This window comes from Gallus gallus, chromosome 2, assembly GCF_016699485.2.
Source record: "Gallus gallus isolate bGalGal1 chromosome 2, bGalGal1.mat.broiler.GRCg7b, whole genome shotgun sequence".
NCBI classification, from domain to species: Eukaryota; Metazoa; Chordata; class Aves; order Galliformes; family Phasianidae; genus Gallus; species Gallus gallus.
Genome location: NC_052533.1, coordinates 125098832 through 125115813, shown reverse-complemented (window position 1 = coordinate 125115813; position 16982 = coordinate 125098832). Strand labels below are relative to the sequence as shown.

At 39.2% G+C, this 16982-nt stretch overlaps 1 protein-coding gene across 3 annotated transcripts in view; it reads left to right on the top strand.

Moving 5' to 3' along the window:
* Positions 1-16982, top strand: part of TRIQK (triple QxxK/R motif containing) — a 62187-nt gene that overhangs the window by 31880 nt on the left and 13325 nt on the right. The gene's annotated exons all lie outside the window — the stretch shown is intronic.

Here is a 16982-nt window from a genome sequence, read left to right as displayed (position 1 = left end):
GAGGAACTGAAAAATGACTATGAAAAAAAAAAATGCGTTGACTGTTTCTCACTCTGCATGGTATATATAATAAATGTGTCCCTACTGGTATGTTTAAAGAATCAATCAGAGGGAGGAATGTTAATAGAGAACGGTTCTGGTACTTTACAAATAACCTCTTTCATCTGTCTTGAGCAGTGCCTTGTCCTCTCTGTTGGGAGCACCCTGTCTTGGGAAGTGGAGGAGTCTCTGCTGGTGCTGCATGTCAGGACTAACCCTGAAAAGACAGATGAATAGAGTTGCTGGGTGGTAGGTAACGGTGCTGTGGTGAAATTCTGCATCCTGTGTCATCCACTAGACGGGGTGACTCTACATGAATGGACTTATTCAGCAAAGAAAAAGAGAGGGAGGAGTGGTTATATAGGACATTTGTGATGAGACCACTGTCAATAATAAGAGTTTGAGAGGAAGAGAGCATAGCTAAAAGTTAATTTTCTCTTCAATTTAGAGTATTTTTGTATGCTTTTAATTCCAGAAACTGAAATTGCTTTGTGCATGCGTTTATAAATATTTATCATGCACTCTTAATGAATAAGAAATTGACTTTAAGGGTCAGTAGAAGATTTGGTTACTTTTTCAGATACATTTTAATTGTTTCTCATTATATTTGTAGATGTAATTTTAAAATATTTTAAAATAAATTAATATAGGCCATCAGAGAATCATCTCTAATAGATAACACTCCTAAGTGCTTTTCACTTCTATTACACTACTACATCAGAATCTCAGCAATTTTGATGAGTACCAAAGTCTTGCAAGGCAAAGAGATTTCCCAGGGTTATACAATAATTTTACGGAAAATCCAGGAGTAGAAAGCAGCTTCATGCTTTATCTGCTCTAACACAATACTTTTCTAGACAGTACGCTGTTTTCCTCAGCGCTCATTCCAGCTTTTATGTTTCCTACAAAGGGCAACATACAAAAGATCTTCCTATGGAATCAAGTTTTTGAAAAATATGATGCTTTGCTTCTTTGAATAAACTGACCTAACACATGCCTTTCACTGTTTAAGTTGTTCATAGTGCAGTGAGGTTCAAAATAAAACTATTGTTGAAAAAGACTTGATTCATAAAGAAATCAACATAAGGCTGATTCTGGTGATAATGATGAAATGAAACGGAAAGGTTTCAGATAAACTCATTACAATCACTCTGGTGGCAAAATGACTGGAAAGATTACAGCATTTCAGTTAATTGACAAATTTTTGTGCCCGAAGAGAAGGTGTGAAGTAAAATCTGTCTGCTTCATATATTGAGGAGTGCAGTGTTTGTGAACAGATAGAAGATACTCTCCTATAAGGCAGGAATAAGATGCCATTATTTTACATGTTTTAATACACTGCACACTAACCTATAGTTCCTCTTCCACAAGCTTTCATGAAGGGAAATGAAAAGGCTGGAATAGTAAGTCTGGAAAAATAAAGATAAATGTAAAAATCAGCCAGGCTTCTCTACCATTTCTTTCTGTATTAGCAAACTTTAGTATCTTAACATAGAGATGGATCTCATCAATGTCTATAGCCTGGTTTGGCTTTGAGAGGTAAAATTGTGCCTCCTAATATGCCTTCAAGGCGTTATTGCACCTTTAGTTCTGAAGTCCATAAACCGTTACTCTGGCTGCTCATAAATATGCATTTCCTTTACACTTATAAGTAAGCTGCTATTGCTGTCATTCACTTTTAGTTAAGACCTGTCAGGTGATATTTCTGTTGAAAGAAAGAATTTTAAATTATGGGTGAACTGAAGATATGTAGTTCTTACGAGTGCTAAAACTATGAGTGAGTTGGAGAGATTATTCCTCACAAGTAATTTTAGGATCCCAGGGGATAATGGTGATGTATACAAGAGATGTTCCCTTTTCCACTAATTCCATTAAAAGCCTCTGATTTCTGCATTGCTGGAGTGAGACTCCAAAAACCTGCTTTTCCATCTTACATAATCACTTTCACAGTATCCTGTAACATCCACCTCTGCTAAGACTGTCAGTGCGTTGACTCCTGGAGTGACAGTGATATATAGGTCTGACAAAGCATCCTTTGCTATATGCTTCACTGAAGTGAGAACTGCAAGTGCTGACAGTATTACTGGAAACCTTTTACTTAGGCAGAATTAATAAATTGCAACTTGTATTTTGGGATGGTCTTGTAATATGCAGCTGGTCCAGAATGATATGACTTACTAGTAAGGAATTACTGCATCTTGGCAGACAGCATCCAATTTATTTGCAATTCTGAGAAAAGCATTATCCACTGGATAAGACAGTGGATCAAGAGTTAAAACATTCTTCTGGTGCCTGATCTCGTGCAAGTCTCTTCACTCAGATGCCTTTAGTTCCTTTCTCCACTTTGTCCCTTTATACATTGGGTCGCTGTCCTTGGTGTGTGATCTGGCTGTGAGTGTTCATAGAGTGTCTCCTTCTGACCTTGCAGCTTCTCCTCTCTTACGTAAAATCCATGCATCTCAAACTAAATCTCTAAATTTAATCCATTACCCACAAGTTCTACCTCCAAATCCAGGTATTGTTTGGTTCAGAAAGGGAAGCTTTTCTTTATCAGGTTGTGACAAGTGATGAGTTAACAGTGAGTCAGTCTGAAACAAAGAACGCTTTTAATCTTGGCAACCATGGCACAGGCTAAGTTATAAACAGATTTCCACTGAGCAGGGATTAGAAAGAAACATCTCCTTAGCTGCACAGTCTCTGAGTCTCAGTTCCTGGCCCATAATGTGACTTTATTTACAAAGTTCTTTGTTTGCCACGAGGCTTTTTTGTTTTTTGTAAAATCAGAAATGTGATTGAATGATGGCTTAATGCATTAATACCACTCAAACATTGCGTGTGAGAAACAAAAATTAAAACTAAATTGGGCAAGAATGCAACTGTGGTATCCTCAATAGATTCTTGTACTCTCTATCAGATGACCTGGTCTGTTCCCTGAGTTACTAGGCTTTCTGTGCCACTCCAAGTCATTTCTGTTCCAGGTGAGGAAAAGGAGGCTGTGGGTGACAGATTATGTCCTTCCCATTTTCGATAGCCATCCACATCCCTCCTGTAAGCAAAGTCCCGTAGCAGAATGTCTGGTCAGGCATGGCTAGGGAGGTCTGTGGCTCTTATGCGGGTGCTTGTGAAAGAGGCAAGGGCATGGGGTAAGGGGATGACTCCGGATCCATGTGGTGCCCCAGTCTCACTGTGATGTCCCCCAGGGACAGGCCACAATCAACTAGTAAGGTTGAACATGTCAGGTAGTGAGGAGTTAACTGTAGCAGGAGAGAAAAACACCACTGACCTTTTGAAGCACCACTGACCCTTTGTGTGAAAGGTTTAATGTTACAGTGTGCGGTGATGTTGCAGTGCTTATTCAGCAACCACTCTAGTAAGTGATTCACTGATGTCTGGCACTAGTGTGATATACACCAGAATAACTGGGAGTAAATTTCAAATTACCAGTATTGAAAACAATTTTTAGGCAGTGGTTTCTTCGATCCTATTCACATGTTCTAAGATTAAACTTATGCCAGATTCGTGATCTGGATGTTTCTTTCTGGTTCAGAGTGTTGAACAGGTTTTCTTCAGTGGGGGAAGAAGGAATGGAATATTGCTTTCCTTTGAATTGGGATCTCAGAATCATTTACACGTATGTTGGTGTTTTGGGGTTTTTTGGGGGGCGGGGGCGGAGGCGGAGGGAGAAGTTCCAATAGGGAATCTTCTACTGTGACCTCAATCACTCTTATTTTATGTAAGGTTCAAAATAATGTAACTTTATGTAAGACAGTGGGGGAATTCTCTGGCTATGTAGTCATGGGATTGAGGGGAACAGAGAAGATGTTTTGTGGAGGATCTGTAACATGGATATGTTTTACTGTGGGCAGCTGAATTGAGTGACTTGGTCATCAGTCTCTATATTTTCCTTTATTATCTTTAAATGCTCTCAGTGGATAACTATTAGCAATAGTTTTCCACCCTCCTGCCGATGGATGGGCTAGCTTTTACTGGAACTAACCTCTAGTAATTATACAGCCAACATCACAATAACAGTCAAACAGATGGGACATATAATCTTCATAAATTATTGAATGCAGTTGCCTCATCTTTCACACCCTTCAGGTCAGGGACACATAATGTCTTGTAAGCACCTACAGTACAATGAGGAGGAAAGTAGCAGCCAGTGTGGTTTGTCAGTCCAGTCTGATTTTCTTCTGTGACAGAGAAGCAAATCTTACGGAAGGGGAACAGGTGCCGTACACTTTGATTCTTTCAAGTCTTTTTGACCATGTATTCTCATAGAGATGTGTGAATATAGAATCATAGAAACCTTAGAGTTGGAAGGACCTCTGAAGGCCATCTAGTCCAACTCCCCTGCATTGAACAGGGACACCACAGCTAGATCAGGTTGCCCATGGCCTTATCCAGCCTTATCTTGAAAGTCTCAAGGGACAGGGTATCAAGCACAACGCTAGGTAACCTGTTCAAGTGCCTCAGAACCCTCACTGTAAAAGACTTTTTCCTTATATATAACCTAAATCTACCCCCTTTGAGCTTGAAGCCATTGCCCCTTGTTCTGTCACCACGGACCCTGCTAAAGAGTCTGTCTCCTTCTTTCCTGTAGCTCCTCCTTAGATACTGAAAGACCACTGTCAGGTCACCTTGCAGCCTTCTCTCCTCTAGGCTGAACAGCCCCAGCTCTCTGAGCCTGTCCTCACAGGAGAAGTGTTCCATTCCATGGATTGTTTTTGTGGCCCTCTGGGCGCGCTCCAACAGGTCTATGTTTCTCCTGTACTGAGGATCACAACTGGATGCAGTGCTCCAGGTGAGGCCTCACCAGTGCAGAATAGAGGGACAAGATCACCTCCCTTGACCTGCTGGTCACACATTTTTTGATGCAGTGCAGGATGCAGTTGGCTTTCTGGGCTGTGAGGGCACAGTGCTGGGTCACGTCCAGCTTGCAATCCACCATTACCCTCATTTTTTGGCAGGGCTGTTCTCAGTCTTTTCATCCCTCAGTTTGTGTTGGTAGTGTTACCTTGACCCAGGTGTAAGACCTTGCAGTTGGATTTGTTGATCTTCATGAGATTCACCTGGGCCCACTGTTCAGGCCTGTCTAGGTCCCTCAGGATGTCTATCACACCCCACAGCTTGGTGTCATCAGAAAACTTGCTGAGGGTGCACTTGACAACGTCACTGATGAAGATACTAAAGAGTATCAGCCCCAGCACTGACCCCTGGGGAACACCACTCGTCACCAGTCTCTATCCAAACATTGAGCTATTGACCACCATTCTCTGGACTTGATCCTGCAGCCAGTTCTTCATCCATCGAACAGTCCACCCATCAAATCCATATCTTCCCAATGTGGAGAGAAGGATCTTATGGGGTACCATGTCAAAGGCCTTACTGAAGTCGAGACAGATGACATCACTGGCTCTTCCCTTGTCTATTGATGCAGTGATGAGCAGGATCATAGAAGGCCACCAGGTTGGTCAAACAGGATTTGCCCTTGGTGAAGCCATGCTTGTTCTCGCTTATCAGCTCCCTGTCTTCCACGTGCCTTAGCATTGCTTCCAGGAGGATCTGTTCCATGATCTTCTTTGGCATAGAGGTGAGACTGACGTGTTGGTAGTTATCTTTCTTATCCTAGCTGCAGCCACCATGAGTTTTCCCCTCAGGGCTGCACAAACAAAGGGACTTCAGTGCTCCTCATATATCTTTCTCTCCAGATCTTTCCCCACCAGTGTTGCCCTCCTTTGGATGCTCTCTTATGTCCTTCTGTTGAGGCACCCAAACTGCACCCAGTGGAGGTGAGGCTTCACATCACAGAGCGGAGCAGGACAACCCCTCCCCTCACCCGCTGGCAGTGCTGGACCTGGTGCACCCCAGGATACAGTTGGCCCTTCTGACTGCTGACTCATGTTCAATAAGCAGGACCCCCAATCCCTTTCGCAGGATGCTTGCTAGCCTCTTGTCCCACAGTCTACATTTATCCAGGGTTTGAAGAGTGAGAACAGGACTCTGCAGTTATAGAGAGAAGGGCCTCACAGCAAGAAAAGGGGAAGTAGCTTCACAAAGTAGAAATAAGGGGCAAATAGAGATAGTTTACGTAGAGAGTGTTAGAAAACAAGGGATTCCAAGTACTTTCACAGACACTAGGTCTGGAATAACAAGGAGGGTGAAGGCCATAAAGATAAGGACTGGAGAGCAGCTCAAAAACATTTGGCAGGGAGGTGATTAGATGTCTACAGGGCAAGTTGAAATCAGTTCAGGGGATGCCCCCTCTTCAGGGTCAGAAGTTTGCAGCCAGGAAGACTATGAGCCTTCATCATCATGCTTGAGGGGGGGAGGAACTGCATGCTAATGGACTCTCAGGAATGTAATGAATATGTATCCGAATTCCTGTCAACTATTGATTATGTATTAGTTTGACCTATATCTATAACACAATTTCTCCTGACAGTGTGCAAGTTAGGTGGAGTGATCCCCCTTGCACCAGGGTGTACGCGCGTCACCAATAAACACATGCCTGCTCTATATCCTGACTGGCTATAGGGTCTGATTTCCGCACGTCAGGTTGGCCCCATCCTTGGTAGAGAATCTAGCAATTTTACACAAAGATCAGGCAAAAAATCCAGAGGAGAGCAACTGGGACCTAGAGAGGATGGAAGAACTGGTATTTTTCAATCTTTAGAACAGAAGACTTGAGAGATACAATGACAGTCATTAAATCTATGGAAGCCTTATGCAACGAAGCGAGTGATAAAATCAACTGGCTTTTGAGTTTATGGTGGATATGACAAAAAGCAATGCTTTAACAGTTCATTATGGGACATTTAAATTATACATTGGACCTGAAGAAATCCTTAATGATAAAGCTTGTGAATGTCTAGGGGAAAGCTAGGCTACAGTCTCATTTTTTTAGTACTATTAAGAACTACGTAGACAAAAATCCATCAAGAATTATGAAGATAAACTACATCCTCTCTTAGGGCAGGGACAAACAAAGTAACTTCTCAAGGTCCCTTCTAGACCCTTTGTGATTCTGTAGTTACTGTGTCTGTGTCAATCATGATTTTTAGATGGTCTTCCAGGTATTGTCAGTATATGTGATGATAATGACTCTCTCATCTTTGCTACACATCTTCTACTTGTAGATCTTCCTCTGTTTATACTTTTACCTATTAAGTGAACTATGAATGTACCTTCGAACAGCATATATTAAAGTCTGAAACTGCAAGAGATTGGGATTTCAAAGAGCAGAAGAACAGACACAGACCTCGTGCAGTTCTGGAATGACCATGCTGCATGCTCTGTCCATCTGCCTAGAAAGCTTTGACCAAGAGTCCATGTGTCTGTTTCCACTTATTTCAAGGTATTTCACATTTTCCTCTGCTTGCAGCCAGCAAAGTTAATAAAATCAGCATAAGCCAAGTTTGAGCTCAGCTCAGCCTGTCTCAAAAAGGCAGAAAGGCTCTTTGTGAGCTGTACAGCCCTTGTGCCATGCACTGAGCTGCCTTTTTCACACCTTTTATCATCCAAGAAAGAGTACGATAGTTTCCATTGTCCAAAAAAAAAAAAAAAAAAAAAAAAAAAAAAAAAAAAAAATCAAATCCTTTCCAAGTGTAATCAAATTTTTGATAAAAGCATAGCTTGTACTTACATTAATGTGGCATTTCACTCCTATGCAGTCAAATTTGTTTTTTATTTCCTCGGTTTCAGAACTTCTGAAAGCATGGAACATGATTGTTTATATGAAAGTGCAAATGTTGGAAGTTGCTCCATAGCAAAGTAACAAAAAATTGCTCGAAACTACATGTGCACATTCATGCATGTATATATTACGTAGGTGGAGGAGAAGTGGAACACTCACCCTGTGATCTCTTTCAAATTAATTGTGTTAATTTCTTTTTAAGAAAGGTATTTAATGTTTCTTGCAGTTGTCTGTTTGAGTATGAAATGTTAAAGAGTTTCTTGGAAAGGTTAATTGAAGAACTGTCATCATTTAAGATAGTCCTTTTTAGGTGGAGCTATTACTTCTGAATATCTGCTCTCATGCATATGTTGGGCTTGAACAAAAGTTTTTAAAAGATTATTAAATTTTGAAATATATGAAGAAAAATGCTCACCAAACAGTGTCTAGTAAGCATGAATATTTTTACTGCTGTTCTTCATATTTTTTATTATGATCTTGCAATTGTGTTCCACAGGTGTTGAAAGTAATGAAATTTCATGACTACATTAACTGATTTAAAATATGCTTTTTTTTTCATTATTGACAGCCTGTTTTCTCGAATGCTTTTCTATATTGTTTATATATTTTTTGAAAGATCCCTTAAAACAAGTCTCAGAAAAGGTGCTAATTCAAATCCTTTTAATTGTCTGTTACAATCAACCTATGCTTACTAGAGACTTTAATTGTAAAATGTTTCTTTAATGTAATCCTGTCTTCCATGGCAACTCATAGAAAAATCTGAGGGATATTCTGAAGGATTTTGCTTCCTGACAGAATATTATATTTAACAAATATTACTGGACTTGAGTTCTGGAATCAAGGAAAGATAGAAATAATTAAATGGTTATATTTTGATGTACTTAAGGATGCTTTATATTTTGATATTTTATTTTTTTTAATCTTGCAGGCAGTGTAGAAGAAACTTACTCATTTTAATGCATCCTTCTAGTTGGCTTAGAGCTGAAATATAGTTGCTTGAAAATTAATTTACCCCTCATGAATGACTGGTTGGATTATCTTTGTAGCATTAAATGTCAACCCTGAGCTCAGAGCACATTGTGTCTACAGTAAAAAGTTGTCCCTGAGCACTTAATGTTGTGTTAAATGATGATGTGTCCTTTACAAATGTATTATTAGTGTCAAGCTGTTCTGTCTCTCAAGATTGAAAAATGGTCAGTGATTTGAGCTGCCATTAAACCTGAATAAAAAAGAGAGCGACTGTGGGGGGTTTTCATGCTTTTTATGATTACAGACATGTTCTTGAGTATGCTTAAAACATAACAAAGTGTTTCTGTTAACCTAAGACTCCAAAACCTCCATTTGTAATCACAGCAATTAAAAACAAGAAAGCCTGTCTTCTGTTTCTTCTGGAAAAGAATGGCCCTTGAATATGTCCATGTGATATTAAGAGCACAAAAAATGATAGTAAATTCTTGAGGGCTTTGTCTTTTTTTTTTTCGTGCTCGTGTACTAGAGTTCTTGCACCAATTCTCAAAGGTAGATTACCCTAACCATTACTACTGATAATTGATGTGCTCTCTGATTTTAACTGAGCATAGGCCAGAATTTTTTTTCACATTTCGTTTTCTGAGGTTCCTTTAATACCCTAGACCAATAGTTATTTCCAATTGCCAAGTTGTAATGTTATAGATGATGCGTGCATATTTAAAATGTAGATGTCAGGTATGATTAGAGTTTCACTGAATTCAGATTCTGTTACTCAATGAATGTGCAGTCACTGGTTTAAGATCTCAAAGAGATTTAAACATACACTTTGGTATGCATATCTTAGGGTATGAGTGCAATTGGTTCCTCTATGGAGCTGTGTGATGTTACAAAGTGCTTAAGAAAACACTTCTTTCCACATGCCAGACACCTAACTTCCTGACATTAGTAAAGGCAAGTAAAGAAAAATTCTGCAGGGGTGTATGAGACAGTCTGGTTTGCAGGAGTTCCAGGGCGTGTTGGAAAAAAATAAATTTTATTCCCTTCCATTAAGAAGTAAACTATTGTAACATTATAGTACTGTTGAAAGTACAAACTAACTGTTTTTACAGTCCATTGAATGCCATTAGTTTCTGTTTCACTGAATTTCACAGTGGCTGAGGCTGGCAGGGCTCTCAGGTCTGCCTGGCCCAACCCTTGCTCCAGCAGGGACACCCGGAGCAGGGGGTGCAGACCCACGTGCAGCCAGATTCTGAAAATCTCCAAGGAGGAGATTCCACAATCTCTCTGGGAAACCTGTGCCAGTTCTCTGGTATCTGTACAGCACAGCAGTGCTGCCTGGTGCTCAGTAGGAATCTTCTGTGTTCCAATTTGCGCCCACTGTCACCTGTCCTGGCACTGGGCACCGCTGAAAAGAGTCTGTCCTCTCTGCAGCCTTCCCTCAGGTACTGTTCTCCAGGCTGAGTAGGCCTAGCTCTCTCAGCCTCTCCTCTTAGGAAAGGTTCTCTAGGCCCTTAAACATCTTCATAGCTCTCTGTTGGACCATCTTCAGTATGTTCAAGTCTCTCTTGTATTAGAGAGCACAGAATTAGACACAGCACTCCAGATGCGGCTTCACCAGTTCCAAACAGAGGGACAGAATCATCTCCATTGACCTGCTAGTGATATTTTGCCTAATGCAGCCCAAATTACCATTAGCCTTCTTAGCAGCAAGGGTACATTGCTGGCATTTGTTCATATAAAGTGAAGCCTAACTTTTTTCAGAAGTGCAACACACTCAAGGTAGAACATGGAAATTCTAATTAGGGAGAACTCTGTTCTTACCATGAGAATGGTAAAATGTTGGAAAAGGTTACTCAGAAAGGTTTTGGAATCGCCACCTTGGGAAATATTCAAAATTTAGCTTGACAAAGACTTGAGCAACCAGAACTAACTTTCAAGGTAGATTTGTTTTTGAAGCTGGCTTTGTTCTGAGTGGAGGGTTGAACCAGATTGCTTCCAGAAGTCCCTTCTAACCTAATTATCCTATGACTGTGTAGCTTGAAACTACAGAAACATAGCTGGTACATAAGGAAAGTTCTGATGAAGCACTGTAATAATTATGGTACATCAACACAATATTGTCTCTGTATTACAAACATAGCTAAATGGCTTGGGAACTGCCATGGCATATCTGATCATGGGTGGAATTCACTAGGAACCACCAGCTAAGCTTGCAGTTCCTCTGTGGATCTGTATGGTACTAGTCAAACCTAAGCTAATAATACTAGTACTACCTAATACTTAAAAGGTAATTTGACCGTGTCTGGAAATGTCTCAAGAATCCAAATAAAAACATGTAGGACATTTCTTCTGTTTCTTCGCTTCTCCTTTAGATGTAGTCTCTTTGGACTTGATTCATTACACCTAACTTTAGAGGTTATGATTTGAGTGCTGAACAAGTCTATGATCTCTCTGTTGTCGACAACAGTAAAATAGGTACTGCCAAAGGGCAATTTTGGTTGTCTTACATGGCTGCCACTCACTCTTTGTAGAAGTCTCTCTATAGGTTGCAAAGAGACTTGCAGCAAGCAAGCTCCTAAAAATCTGGTGAATGTAATGTGTCTTGTAGATTGTGGAGAGCAGCATGACTGGCCATTCCTCTGTCTTGGATCCTTGCCCCTGCTAGATAGATCAACTTCTCCCTTCTACTTGTTATAGTGGGGAAATAAAGGGAGTGCTCAAAGTCAGCCTATAGAAACCCTAAAAAGTCCAGAGGACCATTTTCTTCTTTTGTGCTTGCTCAGTAGGATTTAACTTCGGGGTTCCTGGAACCTTCAATAATTCAAATTAATAATAAGAAAAAGAACATTAATGTCAGCTTAACTAGGTGTACAGTTTCACACTACCAGTTTGACAGCAAAGCTCTTCCCAGTCTGTTTCTAGTTTCTAATTAGATTTTTATACATTTTAGTCTGGGTTTCAACATGAGTTACATTAATGTATTTTAGTTAAACAGCTACCAGTAACTAGAATTTACCCAGGAGTTGTGGTTTTATTGTGCTTCAAACAACGCTTTTAACATATGAAATGGATTGCTGCTATGTGAGAAAAAGTCTTACTAATGTTTTGATTGTAACACTAACAGAGAAAGATTCAAGACAGTCATTTGTTGGTTGCTATGAATTCTGCTGAAAGTGTTGAAAAGAATTTTAAATCTGTAATGTTGATTAGCAAATTTAACTATCTGTCAGGTTTTTTGGCATGCTGTAAATAACTCATCTTCAAATAATTTGTCTGAGTAATTAAATTTAGATTGCACATTTCTCGTTTCAAATATTTTGACTCTTATCTATTTGTTTTCCCATTGTGGCTTAATTGGTGTGGTCTATATAAACGGACAATAAATTTATATACCTTTGTTATAAAGATCAGTCAGTGAATAGAACTTGGTATTCATCCCAGACAGAATTATGATTGAATGTATTTGCAAGATTAAAGCACTGAATTTACTTTTTTCTAATTAAAGGCAATTAAAGATTTGCAGACACAAATAAAAGACAATGAATTGAGGAATAAGTGTAGGAGCAAGTCCATTTGCAGGTGAAAAGAAGTGCCTTTGAAGCAGAACCAGCTGTATTTTCATTGAAAGAATAACAGTTTAGGAAGCTTTTCTGCATGTGCTCGCTTGATAGCATAATGTACTCATAAGCAGCTTACGCAGTACAGTATTCAGAAAATAGCAGTGCATTAATTTTTAAAGTAGAAAATGCAGGCGAAGAGCAGTGCTGCCGCATGATGATAATGAAGGTGGATATTGTAAAGTCTACTGAGAGAAACGAAAGCAGTGAGCTCCCAAAATGTGAACATTTATAAAACAATAACCAGATATTCATATGATAATAAGCTTGGACAACAGTATCAACAAAGGCCAAAGATGCAGTCCTGTTTCTGCTTAAGCCTGATGAATTGAAAAACAGAGAGGCAGTCTTTAGTCAGTTATTCAAATCCAGTAATGAGCTGTTGTTAGAATGACAGAGTAGACATCTAGAAAGGTCAGGAATCTAATTTTTTTTTTTTTTTTTTTAAGAAGTTATGATATAGGTTCAGATTGTATGGTAAATGGGCAGCATCTTTAAACAAAATCTTAAATGTAGTCAGTTTTCTTAAAATACAGTGTTCAGCATGTTGCATTATTGGCTACTTGTGTTGCAGAGCTTGTTAGGTATGCAAAGCACGGTGTCCTGCATACTACCTGGTAATGTCACCGTGTTTCTGCAGAGTAAATAGGAAAGGTCACCCAGAACTTGATGAACTTGTCTAGCTCGTATTTGCTATTTAGTTTTAAGTTTTGCATTAATTGTGATACCGTTTTAGGCTTAGTTAAAAAGAATACAGAACATCCCAGATCAGATCATCTCTAATCTGTTATTAAAATTATTGAATAGAGAATACATAGAATCTCTTTTTCCAATGTGAATAGAAGTAAATTCTTAGGAAATCCATAGCTTTTTAATCCTAATATCTTGAAAAGAAACAACTTTATGCTGCGTACTGTATGAATCCCTAACACTTGCTCTGTGGGAGGCACCAACATTTTTCACAATACAGCAGTTTAGTAGTTGAAAAAGTCCCTATCTTTCACTCTTATCTTCATGCTTTACTAATTCTGCTGCTAATAGAAGAGTTTTCGTTTCAACTCCTGGGAAGTTTTCAAAACAGGATTGTAAACAGGAGCAGCTCTGTTCAGCTGGCACTGAGATCCCATTGCAACCAAAACAGTAGAAAAAAACCTGGGCAAACAAGGATGGGATAAAGAGATGGGATGAAGAATGAGCTCTGGAGAACTTCTGAAGGGCTAAGGCAACCTCAAGCACTGTAATGAAAAGAAGGGTGCTACTTGCAGCTGGTCTTAGGAGGAATTGGCCAGAGGCAAGATAATCAAGGGAGGACATGGCTATAGACATAAGAATGGTTTCCTTATCATGGACTAGTTCTTGGAAAGAAAATGATGGAATTTTGAGAACTTGTAAAGAAAGAAGTGTTGAGTTTGCAAAAAATTGAATAAATAAAAGTGAGATAGTTAGAAAAAGAAGAAAAGAACGAAAAGCTGGTACTTGAGTTTGACAGACAAAATGAAGAACTGATGATGATGGCATGAGAAAAATTTTAAAAAGGAAAGGATTTTGCTTAGGTAATACACAAAGTAGGATTTGGTCTGGAAATTTTCCAGTTCTGTGATTTTGGCTTCTTTTCTTGCCTTCCTATGTTCCCCCAGGAAAACTCAGTGGCTGTCTTGAATAGACATTGGGTAGAGCAGACAAATGGAGCTTTGTTTGCCGAGTCCATCTTAACTGGTTTTGACGATCACTTCCCAGGAAGAAGAAACAGCTTTAGTTGAGGGCTCTGGCAGATAAATGTATAAAAGCGTGCGGGATAAGTGAGATAAAACTGTAAGAAATTGGAAGTGTGAATATACATAGTCCAACTGGTTGAATTTGAAGGCTCAGAGAGAACATAGGGAGCTACTATTAGTTATTTCTGCTTGTGTTCCAGGTGGTAATGATCAGTGTTCACGTGGCTGGGGCTTTGCATTTCAGAGTTCTTTATAGTCCTGTATTGCAGATGTCTTTCCCAAGGCCTCAGAAAGTTCATATGTTTTAAGAGTCCTTTATTGCAATTGCTAAATCTGGTTTTCATTAGGAAGGACTCCACAGATGCCCTTTTTAAACTTTTGCACTTGGTAGACTCAGACTGTTTCTCTCCCATATTATTTTTCTCTGGCTTTTGCATTTGGAAAGAAGAATGGTAGATTAATGACAGGTACATTGATTTGAAGAAGTATCAGCTCCGGAGTAATTATTTAAATAGCCTATTCATTATAAAGGTTGGGATAGTTGTTCATATCAGATTTAATATAAATCTGGAAGTATTCTCTGAATAAGTACAATCTAGTCTTAACCATAACTCGAATAGACAGTACCACAGTGCTTGAAGCTGAGGGAAGTAACACCAATCAGCTTACTCTTTGCTAGAAATAGGCTTGGTACTCCTGATTAATTTCTTTGGGAGACTGTCTCCCATGCAGTATTTACCTCTGCTCTAGTAACCTTCACCGTTAGTCATTAGAGAAGAGGAGGGAGAATGGGCAATGAGAGAAAAGGTAGATGGGGGACAGCATCTATTTTTTCGCATCCCTGACAGGCCTTGCAGTGCTTTCTAGTTTTCATTACCTAATGCCATTGCATCACTGGAAGGGAAACCTCTGACTGTTCTGCTTTATTTACCCCAGATGGGAGAACAGCAAATGTGAATTATGAGAACTGAAATTGAACCTAGTCCTTGTCAGCTTTATACTTCTAAACGAAGGTATTTGTCGTACTTAAAACATCTCAAATGGATAAATGTCTATAGTTTGTTCATGAGTAAGTAAGAACAGCTGTATCATTTTATTGAAAGTTGGCTCCAAACAAACAAAACAAAACAAAAAAAATCAAGGCTGGGGTATATCTAATGCCAAATTTCACCCTGGAGTGAATTTTTATGGGTTATAAACTCCTGCCATTTATAATGGAAATTCTGACAGCTCTTTAACTATTTCATTGCAAAAGTACATCTGCAGTACTTTGGGACGGGGGGGAACACATTCTCTTTCAGTCTGGCTTCATCTCATGACTTAGCTGTTTTGGTTGTTACTGCCATTCTCTCCATAACTGTTTGGACTACTATAGCACTTAACTCTCTGATGCATCCTATTATCAGATATCATTCACTTCTGAAGAATAATGCTGCAGTCTCCCCTCCTGTAAACGAGATATGTTGACTGAATGAATATATTGGAACATCAGACATAAGTAGTCATTTTGTCATTTTTTCTTTACTATCTTCTAAGAAGGCTCTTTGGATATATGCTTTTTTTTTTTTTTCAAATGGTTTTTGTTATTTTTTCCTTTTGTCAGTGAGTATTTTCTAAGTTATTTCAGGTCTTTTATGAATAATATCTGACCAACGGATAATACAGAGACCTTTGCAATATATAATCCCTAGGGTTGAGGAGAGATTAGACCATGAGAGCAAACAGCATATGCTACGCAGAGGAGCTCTGCATTGAATAAAAGCAGAGAAATGGAACAGAAAGTGTGGACAAAGATACAAGTGTGAATCCAGGGTATCACTGGAGAAGATCTTTCTTTTCCAACTGATGTTGCAGAATTCCACCACTGCACTGTAATATCTCAGTCTGAAGACTGCTCTATCGTTTATAAATGCAAGACTCTCATCTGGTTGATTAAATGGGAATGTTACATGCACAGAAATACTGGGCACAGCTCTAGACGAAAGGTTAAATGATGTGAATGTGATAATGGTGAAACCTAGAGGTAAAACTAGTGGTGAAAAAAAAAAATATTGTAGGATTTCTTCTTTAAGCAACGTAAATTAGGTTCGAAAATAGACAAAAAGGACAAATTTGAGTCATGCACTGGAGGGAAAAAAAGGAAAGAGCTGTGCTGGGCTTCTACCCCTCCGAGCTGTTCCTTCACAGATTTCCCTTTTTCTTTTCCTTCTTTTCTGGCTGTATCAGTACCTTGACTTCTGGCAGCTTAGAGAGGCTATGGTTAATAGTGTGCAGTACTGCGGTAACATGTCCTTTAAATAGGAAAAGTACCCCTGAGAGGTATCGAGTATTTTATGCTTTATTATTAAATTGAGATAAATGATTTATACCATTTCTATGTACTCTCATGTCCTCCTCTGAACTCACTTCATACGGACTCAGTCCTGAAGCACTTGGCTGCACTATGTAGTGGCTGCAAGCGGTGGTTCTCATAATTTTTTAAAAGCACATCTAAAACACTTCTAGAAGTTTCTGTGTAACATGTTTCTATAAACAGATGGTGTGAAACAATGGTTTTATTAATGCTCACTTGGATTGACCTGCATGTCTCCGAGTTCTGCTGCTCACAAATAATGTTCCAGTTCAGAATGATGAAACATTTACACTTACCACAATGTCATGTATTACACATTTATAAATGCATTAGAGGTGGCTAACCAACAAAAATTATAATGCAAATTTTGCTTTGATTGAAAAGTGAGGGGTAAAACATCATCCTCCTTTAATCTACTTACTTGCTGTCTGATGCTTACTGAGCAATTTAATAAGCATTGCACTAGTGGATGGCTGTCAGTATGTGTATTTGGATGTCTCTCTGAAGTAATGGGTTCTACACTGATTTATCAGCTCTTGCTTGTTGCTATCATCATCTGAGTTTAGGAACATTGTTCTTCTGATAGGGCCCCT